Raw genomic sequence first — 9986 nt, 5'->3', positions numbered from 1 at the left:
CTGTCTGAGGAGGCCTTACAAATAGCTGTGAGAAGAAGGGAAGTGAAAAGCAAAGGAGAAAAGGAAAGATATATCCATTTGAATGCAGAGTTCCAAAGAATAGCAAGGACAGATAAGAAAGCCTTCCTCAAAACCAGATCTGAAAGAGACACGTGTACCCCAATGTTCATCGCAGCACTGTTTATAATAGCCAGGACATGGAAGCAACCTAGATGCCCATCAGCAGACGAATGGATAAGGAAGCTGTGGTACATATACACCATGGAATATTACTCAGCCATTAAAAAGAATTCATTTGAATCAGTTCTAATGAGATGGATGAAACTGGAGCCCATTATACAGAGTGAAGTAAGCCAGAAAGATACAGACCAATACAGCATACTAACGCATATATATGGAATTTAGAAAGACGGTAATGATAACCCTATATGCAAAACAGAAAAAGAGACACAGATGTACAGAACAGACTTTTGGACTCTGTGGGAGAAGGCAAGGGTGGGATGTTTTGAGAGAACAGCATTGAAACATGTATATTATCAAGGGTGAAACAGATCACCAGCCCAGGTTGGATGCATGAGACAAGTGCTCGGGCCTGGTGCACTGGGAAGACCCAGAGCAATGGGGTGGGGAGGGAGGTGGGAGGGGGGATCGGGATGGGGAATACATGTAAATCCATGGCTGATTCACGTCTATGTATGGCAAAACCCAGTACAATATTGTAAAGTAATTAGCCTCCAACTAATAAAAATAAATGGAAAAAAAAAAAAAAAAAGAAAACCTTCCTTAGTGATCAGTGCAAAGAAATAGAGGAAAACAATAGAATGGGAAAGACTAGAGATCTCTTCAAGAAAATTAGACATACAAAGGGAACATTTCATGCATAGATGAGCTCAATAAAGGACAGAAATGGTATGGATCTAACAGAAGCAGAAGACTTTAAGAAGAGGTGGCAAGAGTACACAGAAGAACTGTACAAAAAATATCTTCATGGCCCAAATAACCACAATGGTGTGATCACTCACCTAGAGCCAGACATCCTGGAATGTGAAGTCAAGTGGGCCTTAGGAAGCATCACTACAAACAAAGCTAGCAGAGGTGATGGAATTCCAGTTGAGCTATTTCAAATCCTAAAAGATGATACTGTGAAAGTGCTGCACTGAATATGCTAGCAAATTTGGAAAACTCAGCAGTGGCCACAGGACTGGAAAAGGTCAAATTTCATTGTAATTCCAAAGAAAGGCAACACCAAAGAATGCTCAAACTACTGCACAATTGCACTCATCTCACACGCTAGTAAAGTAATGCTCAAAATTCTCCAAGCCAGGCTACAGCAATATGTGAATCGTGAACTTCCAGATGTTCAAGCTGGTTTTAGAAAAGGCAGAGGAATCAAAGATCAGATTCCCAACATCTGCTGGATCATTGAAAAAGCAAGAGAGTTCCAGAAAAACATCTATTTCTGCTTTATTGACTATGCCAAAGCCTTTGACTGTGTGGATCACAATAAACTGTGGGAAATTCTGAAAGAGATGAGAATACTAGACCACCTGAACTGCCTCTTGAGAAATCTGTAGGCAGGTCAGGAAGCAACAGTTCGAACTGGACATGGAACAACAAACTGGTTCCAAATAGGAAAAGGAGTACATCAAGGCTGTATATTGTCACCCTGCTTATTTAACTTATATGCAGAGTACATCATGAGAAACGCTGGGCTAGAAGAAGCACAAGCTAGAATCAAGACTGCTGGGGAGAAATATCAATAACCTCAGATACACAGATGAGACACCACCCTTATGGTAGAAAGCAAAGAGAAACTAAAGAGCCTCCTGATGAAAGTGAAAGAGGAGAGTGAAAAATTTGGCTTAAAATTCAACATTCAGGGTACTCTTTTGCCCACTTCTGATGCCTATGTCAGAAGCTTTCTCTATCTCCTTTATACTTTAATAAAACTTTATTACACAAAAGCTCTGAGCGATCCAGCCTCGTCTTTGGCCCTGGATTGAATTCATCTCCTCCGGAGGCCAAGAATCCTCTTCTCATCGTTCAGTGACAACCTTTCATCTTGGGGGCTCGTCCGGGATCTTTCAGGACAAGATGGGCCTGATAATCTATATGAGCCTACTTCTGCTGACTCCAGAAATCCTGAGTCTGCCGTTTGATCCTCAAGACAATGCCTTCCTTTCCTGGGCTCACTCCTAAGCTGCATTCCACAATCATTCAAACTGCTGGGTCTGCGGAGCACTCCCCTCTTCATCAGTGGAAGGTGTCTCGTGGTGGACATCTCCACTTCAAGGAAAGAACTTTCTCCAAGTCTGCAAATACCTTCAACAATCGCATGTGATGCCTCTTCTTAAACTGATGACATCTAACAACCTTAAGATGGACTGATGTAACCATGGACATAATGTGACTTTTCATTTTGATTTTAACTTGGTTTAATGACTATTTTGCCTTACATCTGTAACTGTATAATGGGGTTTTCTAACTGCTTTTAATTTACAAATAGTTGTCCGAGCTCCTATGAGTGCCACAGCCTCCTCCAACTATTACTTGGGGCCCCTGGATCAGACATCCTCACTTTGAGGATTAGGAGAATATGTTGCGTCACCAATTTAGGGACAACGCCCCTTGTCAGCTCGGAAGCAGTTGTGGAATGAGAACGATGCCCCTTTTCCCTAGGCAACATAATTCTCCTAAAAGAAAAGGGGGGAATGAGAGTCATTTCCTAGGCAGGTTGATAAGAAGTCTAGGGGTCCCCAAGGAGAGAGAGGTCTGGGATATTCAAGGAGGAAGAAAGGACAAACTTTTTTTTTACTTTTTTTCCTCTACATTCCTTAGGATTATATAACAATAATGTATCCTGCCTGAGGACAGTCTTTTGGATTAAACCCTCTGGCTAATTCTGTTATTTTAAAACATAAATTATGGGAGTAGGTCTGGTCTTTACAAGGATGTATCCTGCCTGAGGACAATCTTTGGATTAAACCTTCTGGCCAACTCTGTTATCTTAAAATATAAATTATGGGAATGGGTCTGGTGAGGTCTTTGCAGCCTCCAGACATTCTTTGGATTCATTGGAGAGTATATAACTCCATTGCTAATACTAGCAAAGGGGGTACTCTTTTGCCCCCTTCTGATGCCTATGTCAGAAGCTTTCTCTATCTCCTTTATACTTTAATAAAACTTTATTACACACACACACACACAAAAAATTCAACATTCAGAAAACTAAGATCATGGCATCCGGTCCCATCACTTCATGGGAAATAGATGGGGAAACAGTGGAAACAGTGGCTGACTTTTTTGGTGGGGGCACCAAAATCACTGCAGATGGTGACTGCAGCCATGAAGTTAAAAGACACTTACTTCTTGGAAGCAAAGTTATGACCAACCTAGAGAGCATATTAAAAAGCAGAGACAACACTTTACCAACAAAGGTCCATCTAGTCAAGGCTATTGTTTTTCCAGTAGTCATGTATGGATGTCAGAGTTGGACTATAAAGAAAGTTGAATGCCAAAGAATTGATGCTTTTGAACTGTGGTCTTGGAGAAGACTCTTGAGAGTCCCTTGGACTGCAAGGAGATCTAACCAGTCCATCCTAAAGGAGATCATTTGAAGTGTTCATTGAAGTGTTCATTGAGTATTCATTGGAAGGACTGATGTTGAAGCTGAAACTCCAATACTTTGGCCATCTGATGCGAAGAGCTGACTCATTTGAAAAGACCCTGATGCTGGGAAAGATTGAGGGCAGGAGGTGAGGGGGATGACAGAGGATGAGATGGTTGGATGGCATCACCGACTCAATGGACATGGGTTTGGGTAGACTCCAAGAGTTGGTGATGGACAGGGAGGCCTGGCATGCTGTGGTCCATGGGGTCGCAAAGAGTCAGACACGACTGAGTGAACTGAACTGAACTGATGTAACTGTCCAGTTATGAAACAAATCTGTCATTTAATTTTGTCTGGCAAATCATAGTTCTCACTGCCTGATTAACATCAGAATGAACTTACCCTTAGATTGTTGGGGTCTAGTCACATTGGTAAATAGGCTAATTTTACTGCTATTGTTTAATGCCAAAGGTCTCTTTGCAGAAAGATTTTAATATCATGTTTATTTTGGTTTCATTTGAAATCATAAGGGAGATTTTAAATGTTACAAATTATCTATGGAATCTAAGTTAATCAGTTTAGATTCACAAATTTGAATACATCAAGTTGTATCCTTACTCCACATAATCACAAATGTGTGTAAATGTAATTGATCTCAAAAGACTAGAAGAAAATGGGCCAATATTTTAATAGTTACCTCTAAATCCTGGAGAAGTTTTATATAGTTTCTAAATTTTCCATAGTGAAAGCATATCACTTTCAGGAGTACAGAAAGAAATTTTTGTAGAGTGGAAACCAGATATTTTAAAATTCAGTGTAATGCACACACATAGTTCAAAAGTCAAATTTGTCTGAAAGGACTAATAATGAAAATAATACTCTGTTCTTCACTCTCACCCTGTCTTAACTCCCCAAAATCAGCCCACTAACTCTATAACTTGTTTATTCTGTAGCTACATCAGAATTCTGTATTTCTTCTATGATTCTACAGTAAATGTGAGTTTATATACAATGTCTGAATTTGTCCATTTTAGATATTCAAGTTGCTGCTATAAGATTCAGCTCACTTATATCACCTCACATCTATCTTCCCCAATTTCCCTGTGTAATTATAACACATATTTGTTTCTCTATTGTTTGGCTATCTTTGAAATTTTAGGCAGTAAACATACACCAAATATAGTCGGTCTCTTAACATCCCCTTGGGTTTAAAGAGAACACTGGTGCTCTTAGACTTATCTTTAGCTCTGCTGTCTTCCTTTCCTGGCATTCCAATCGTAGAGCATTCCAGGTGATAACATTTACATTTGGTCCTATAATTAAAATTACATCTTCCATGCTTTCTCTATCAGTATATTTTAAAATTTGCAAACTAATAACAACGTTTTACATCATTGTGACTTTGTAAGCATTATTCACGGAGGAGTCAAGTGGTATTCTGTGAAGTTAACTGTCTCCTTATACTTGTTTTTATTTCTTCTAATTCTCACAGTATTTTTAAATTTTCCATGACAACAGATATTCTACAACGTCTCCTTTTGTCCCAGGAGACCTCTCCCCCAGAGCCACCTGTCCTCCTGTTTTACCTGGACTGTACGTTCTGCAGGTACAGTGGACAGTCTGACTGATTCCCCAAATCCATTCCATCGCAGACAATGACTGAGGAGACAGTCATGTCCCCTCATTAGACTGAGGAGATATCCTCAGTGAGGATGTTCCAAACACCATTCCTAAAGTTCCAGCAGTCTACAACACTTCCTATTTCCTCCTCTACTTTATTTATTACACCAACACATATCACTTTATAGCATAGTTGCTTTTCATCTCTTCACCTGAATGTAAGCTCCATGAAGGCAGGAAAGTTTGTCTTTATTTTCTGTTTCTTTACCCATATATTTCATATATTTTCATATTTTTCATATATTTCATATATTTCCATATATTTCATATATTTTCATATATTTCATATATTCTCATTCTCAAATTTTCATATATTTCATATATTTTATATATTTCATATATTTTCATATATTTCATATATTTTCATATATTTTAATATATTTCATATTTTCTTATTTTACATATATTTTCATATTCTTCATATATATCATATATTTTCATCTTTTCATATATTTTCATATTCATAATATATTACATATATTTCCAAATATTTAAAATATTTCATATATTTTCATATATTTCATATATTTTCATATTGCACATATATTTCATATATTTCATATTTTTCATATTTTCAGAATATTTACATATTCTTCATATATTTTATATACTTTCAATATTTCATATATTTTCATATAATACATAAATTTTCATATATTTAATATATTTCATATTTTCACACATTTTCATATTCTTCATATTTTTCACATATTTTCGTATTCTTCATATTTTTGGAATATTTTCATATACTTCATATTTTCAGAATATTTTCATATTCTTCATATTTTCAGAATATTTTCATATTCTTCATATGTTTCAAATATTTTCATATTCTTCATATTTTTCAAATATTTTCATATTCTTCATGTTTTTCACACATTTTCATATTCTTCATATTTTTCACATATTTTCGTATTCTTCATATTTTTGGAATATTTTCATATTCTTCATATTTTCGGAACATTTTCATATTCTTCATATTTTGGGAATATTTTCATATTCTTCATATTTTCAGAATATTTTCATATTCTTCATATATTTCACATATTTTCATATTCTTCATATTTTTAGAATATTTTCATATTCTTCATGTTTTTGGAATATTTTCATATTCTTCATATTTTCAGAATATTTTCATATTCTTCATATTTTCGGAATATTTTCATTATCTTCATATTTTCGGAATATTTTCATATTATACATATTTTCGGAATATTTTCATATTCTTCATATTTTTCGAATATTTTCATATTCTTCATATTTTTAGAATATTTTCATATTCTTCATATTTTCACATATTTTCATATTCTTCATATTTTCAGAATATTTTCATATTCTTCATATTTTCAGAATTTTTTCATATTCTTCATATTTTCAGAATATTTTCATATTCTTCATATTTTCAGAATATTTTCATATTCTTCATATTTTTCACACATTTTCATAATCTTCATATTTTCAGAATATTTTCATATGCTTCATATTTTTCACACATTTTCATAATCTTCATATTTTCAGAATATTTTCATATGCTTCATATTTTTAGAATATTTTCATATTCTTCATATTTTTTGAATATTTTCATATTCTTCATATTTTGGGAATATTTTCATATTCTTCATATTTTCGGAACATTTTCATATTCTTCATATTTTCGGAACATTTTCATATTCTTCATATTTTTCACATATTTTCATATTCTTCATATTTTTCATACATTTTCATATTCTTCATATTTTTGGAACATTTTCATATTCTTCATATTTTTCACACTTTTTCATATTCTTGATATTTTTCACATGTTTTCATATTCTTCATATTTTTCACACATTTTCATAGTCTTCATATTTTCAGTTTTCAGTTTCAGTTTTCATTTATCCCTTCATTGATATCTTGGGTAGGTTGTGACTATAACTTGAGAGTTTTAATGTCTCTGAAATTTGAAAACATCAGTCAAATTGCCTATTACCATCCACTGCTAATTGTGGGATGTTTGGGTGATCTGGTTTTACTCTGAAAAACAGCACTGCCACATCTAGCAAGTAAATATGTAAGATATACAACTAAGTTTGCATTTCAGATAAACAAGGAAATTCTAGAAACATACTTATTCTAAAATATTACTTATTGTCTATTTGAACTTCAATGCTAACTAGCTGTCCTGTATTTTATGTTAACACTATTGGGACATTTTTAGGGATATTCTTTTTATCCTTAACATTCTGAAATTTCACAGTATTTCTGGTTGTGAGTCTTTAAAAGAAAAAAAGTCTTTATATTAGTGCTTGAGCCCCAAGAAAGAGGGTATGATTATTATTGACATAATAATGTTTAAATAATGAGTCATTATTGCTTCCAGGCTCTGGCTGTCTATCAGCTTGAGTCTGGGGAACAGGAACAAGAAAAAAAAATGTAAAAAGTTTCATCAGTCTTAGGATTTGAAAATCTTTAGAGTAATTATCAGAGTGGAAGCATGAGATGACTATAACCTATTTCATACAGAGCCTGGTTATTTAGTAGAGTTGTCTGGTTTCAAACCTTGCCACCAAATTGGCATTTCATACAAGTATCAGTGAGCAACCAACATTCAGGCTGAAGAGTTTTATAAGAGTGACTATTCTGGACACATCCCAGATTTACCATGTAATTGCTCCACAGTGAGCACAGCATAGATGTTTCCAAAGGAGAAAATTATTTGCTTGTGAGATGCATATTTCCTGTGGTTATCTCTGAGTGAACTAGCCAAAAAGTAAGTGAAGAGGTGAGAGACAAGAAGTAATCACTTTGCAAAGTAGTGGTAAAATCAACCAAGGGAAAACTGGTTTAAAGAAATTCGGAGAACTATAGAGTTGAAAGAGAAATTTTTAAAACTGACTTTAGAGTCAGTTATCTAGGTCAGCCCACCTTTTATAGGTGACACTACCCAGGCTAACAGAGTGGAAGAGACTTGCCCAGAGTCACCGAACCAGACTAGACCAGTTCCCGATTCCCAGTCCAGTGTTTACTCCCCTTCATTGCTGCTGTGGGTTAGGACCTATTGCACAACAGCTCTATTTAATCATCCTGACAGCAATCCTGAGAATGATAAACTTTCTCTGCAACAATCTGACTCAGCTCAGGGTAGCAGCTTCACCAAATGCCCCATTAAAATGCAGTCAACTCCAAGGGGAGGTGAAAAGAAAGGAAGGGGGTGGTGGTCCAGAGGGCTTGGAAAAGTTTTTCCTAACCAAAAATATTGCCCGCACCCACATACCTGTGTGCCTGAAATTAACCACTGAAGATGTCTGCTGTAAGGCAAATTATCATCTTTAACATTTTGCTTGGATCTTTGGAGAGGCTCCTTAACAAAGAAGAAGGTCTTAATGGTATATGACACCAGACAAATACATTGTGATTGAACATGGCAGAATGACTAGACAGTGGTCTGAAATGTATTAGGACCCATCAGGTACACATAGCAGCAGGTGCCTACTTTACCATCATCATTTCAAATCAGAACAAAGCAACAGATTGCTTTGTGCTCTAATCATTTCCCTGTCATCAGATTTCACTTTTGGTGTCTGATGTCATGGTAAGGTACTTTAGTAGACCCAGTTTCCTTGATTACTTGAATAATTCACATTTTGATTCTGAATATGGGATGCTTTCAGCAGAACAAAGGCCCTTTAAATGGCAATTGCGATTTCAGCATTGAGACTCAGTTTGTCTGGACTCAAACTTCAAAATGTATTTCCCACACCTTAAGGTCATTTGCCTTCTTCTTTTTGTGGTCAAAAGTTAAGCAAGATGAGGATCAAAAGATAACCATTTGCTTTTGTTAATGAAGAGGTAGTTTTAACCAGAGCTGGTGTAATGATGGTTAGGAGGCCAAGGGCAGATTGCCATGCCTTGCTAAGAAATAAATGCAGGTGGAAAGGTGAAGAAAAATTAATGCAGATAACCTTTTAAGGAGGTTGACTAGGACCAAAAAGAGAAAGTCTTTTATTGAAATGTTTGGATGGATATTGATTGATTGGTTGATTTTAAAGGGCATAGGGGAGACATGAGCATTTCTATTACCTGGGGCGGGGGGAGGGGGGCGGGGAGTCAGGTCCTTAGCTTCTCCATCCAAATATTGCAGAAATGTTAATATAACTGTAAACAAAGAGTCTGTCCAAGGTCATCCAGCCAACTGACCAAAGCATCAGAATTAAAATCCTGGTCCTTCAACAGCTTGTTTTCTTGGGTACATGAGGTCTCTCCATTTTGCAACTGTTTTTGATTTCAGTGGGTCATGGGAGGATGAAGGTGGTCATTTCTGTATAACTGCATTTGTAAAGAGCTATAAGGTCCTCTTGGGCAGGGAAGGGATAAGGAGAATAAATACTTGATTAAGTTAACATTTTCCATTTGCCAGACACCAGGCTAAGTGCTTTACCTAAATAAGTTATTCAACCCTCACAGCAACATATGAAGCAGATTAAGTTATTATCTTTTCACAGACAAAGAAATTGTGGCTCAAAGAGATTTAGTAATTCACCTGAAATCACACCAGCAAAAGTCAAATAAAAAAAGTGGGGGTTTTAACCAGTAGATTATCCCATCTCTCATATGCTATTTCAAATCCTGAAAGATGATGCTGTGAAAGTGCTGCACTCAACATGCCAGCAAATTTGGAACATTCAACAGTGGCCACAGGACTGGAAAAGGTCAATTT

This window comes from Cervus elaphus, chromosome 1 (assembly GCF_910594005.1).
Source record: "Cervus elaphus chromosome 1, mCerEla1.1, whole genome shotgun sequence".
NCBI classification, from domain to species: Eukaryota; Metazoa; Chordata; class Mammalia; order Artiodactyla; family Cervidae; genus Cervus; species Cervus elaphus.
This window is presented reverse-complemented; position numbering follows the sequence as displayed.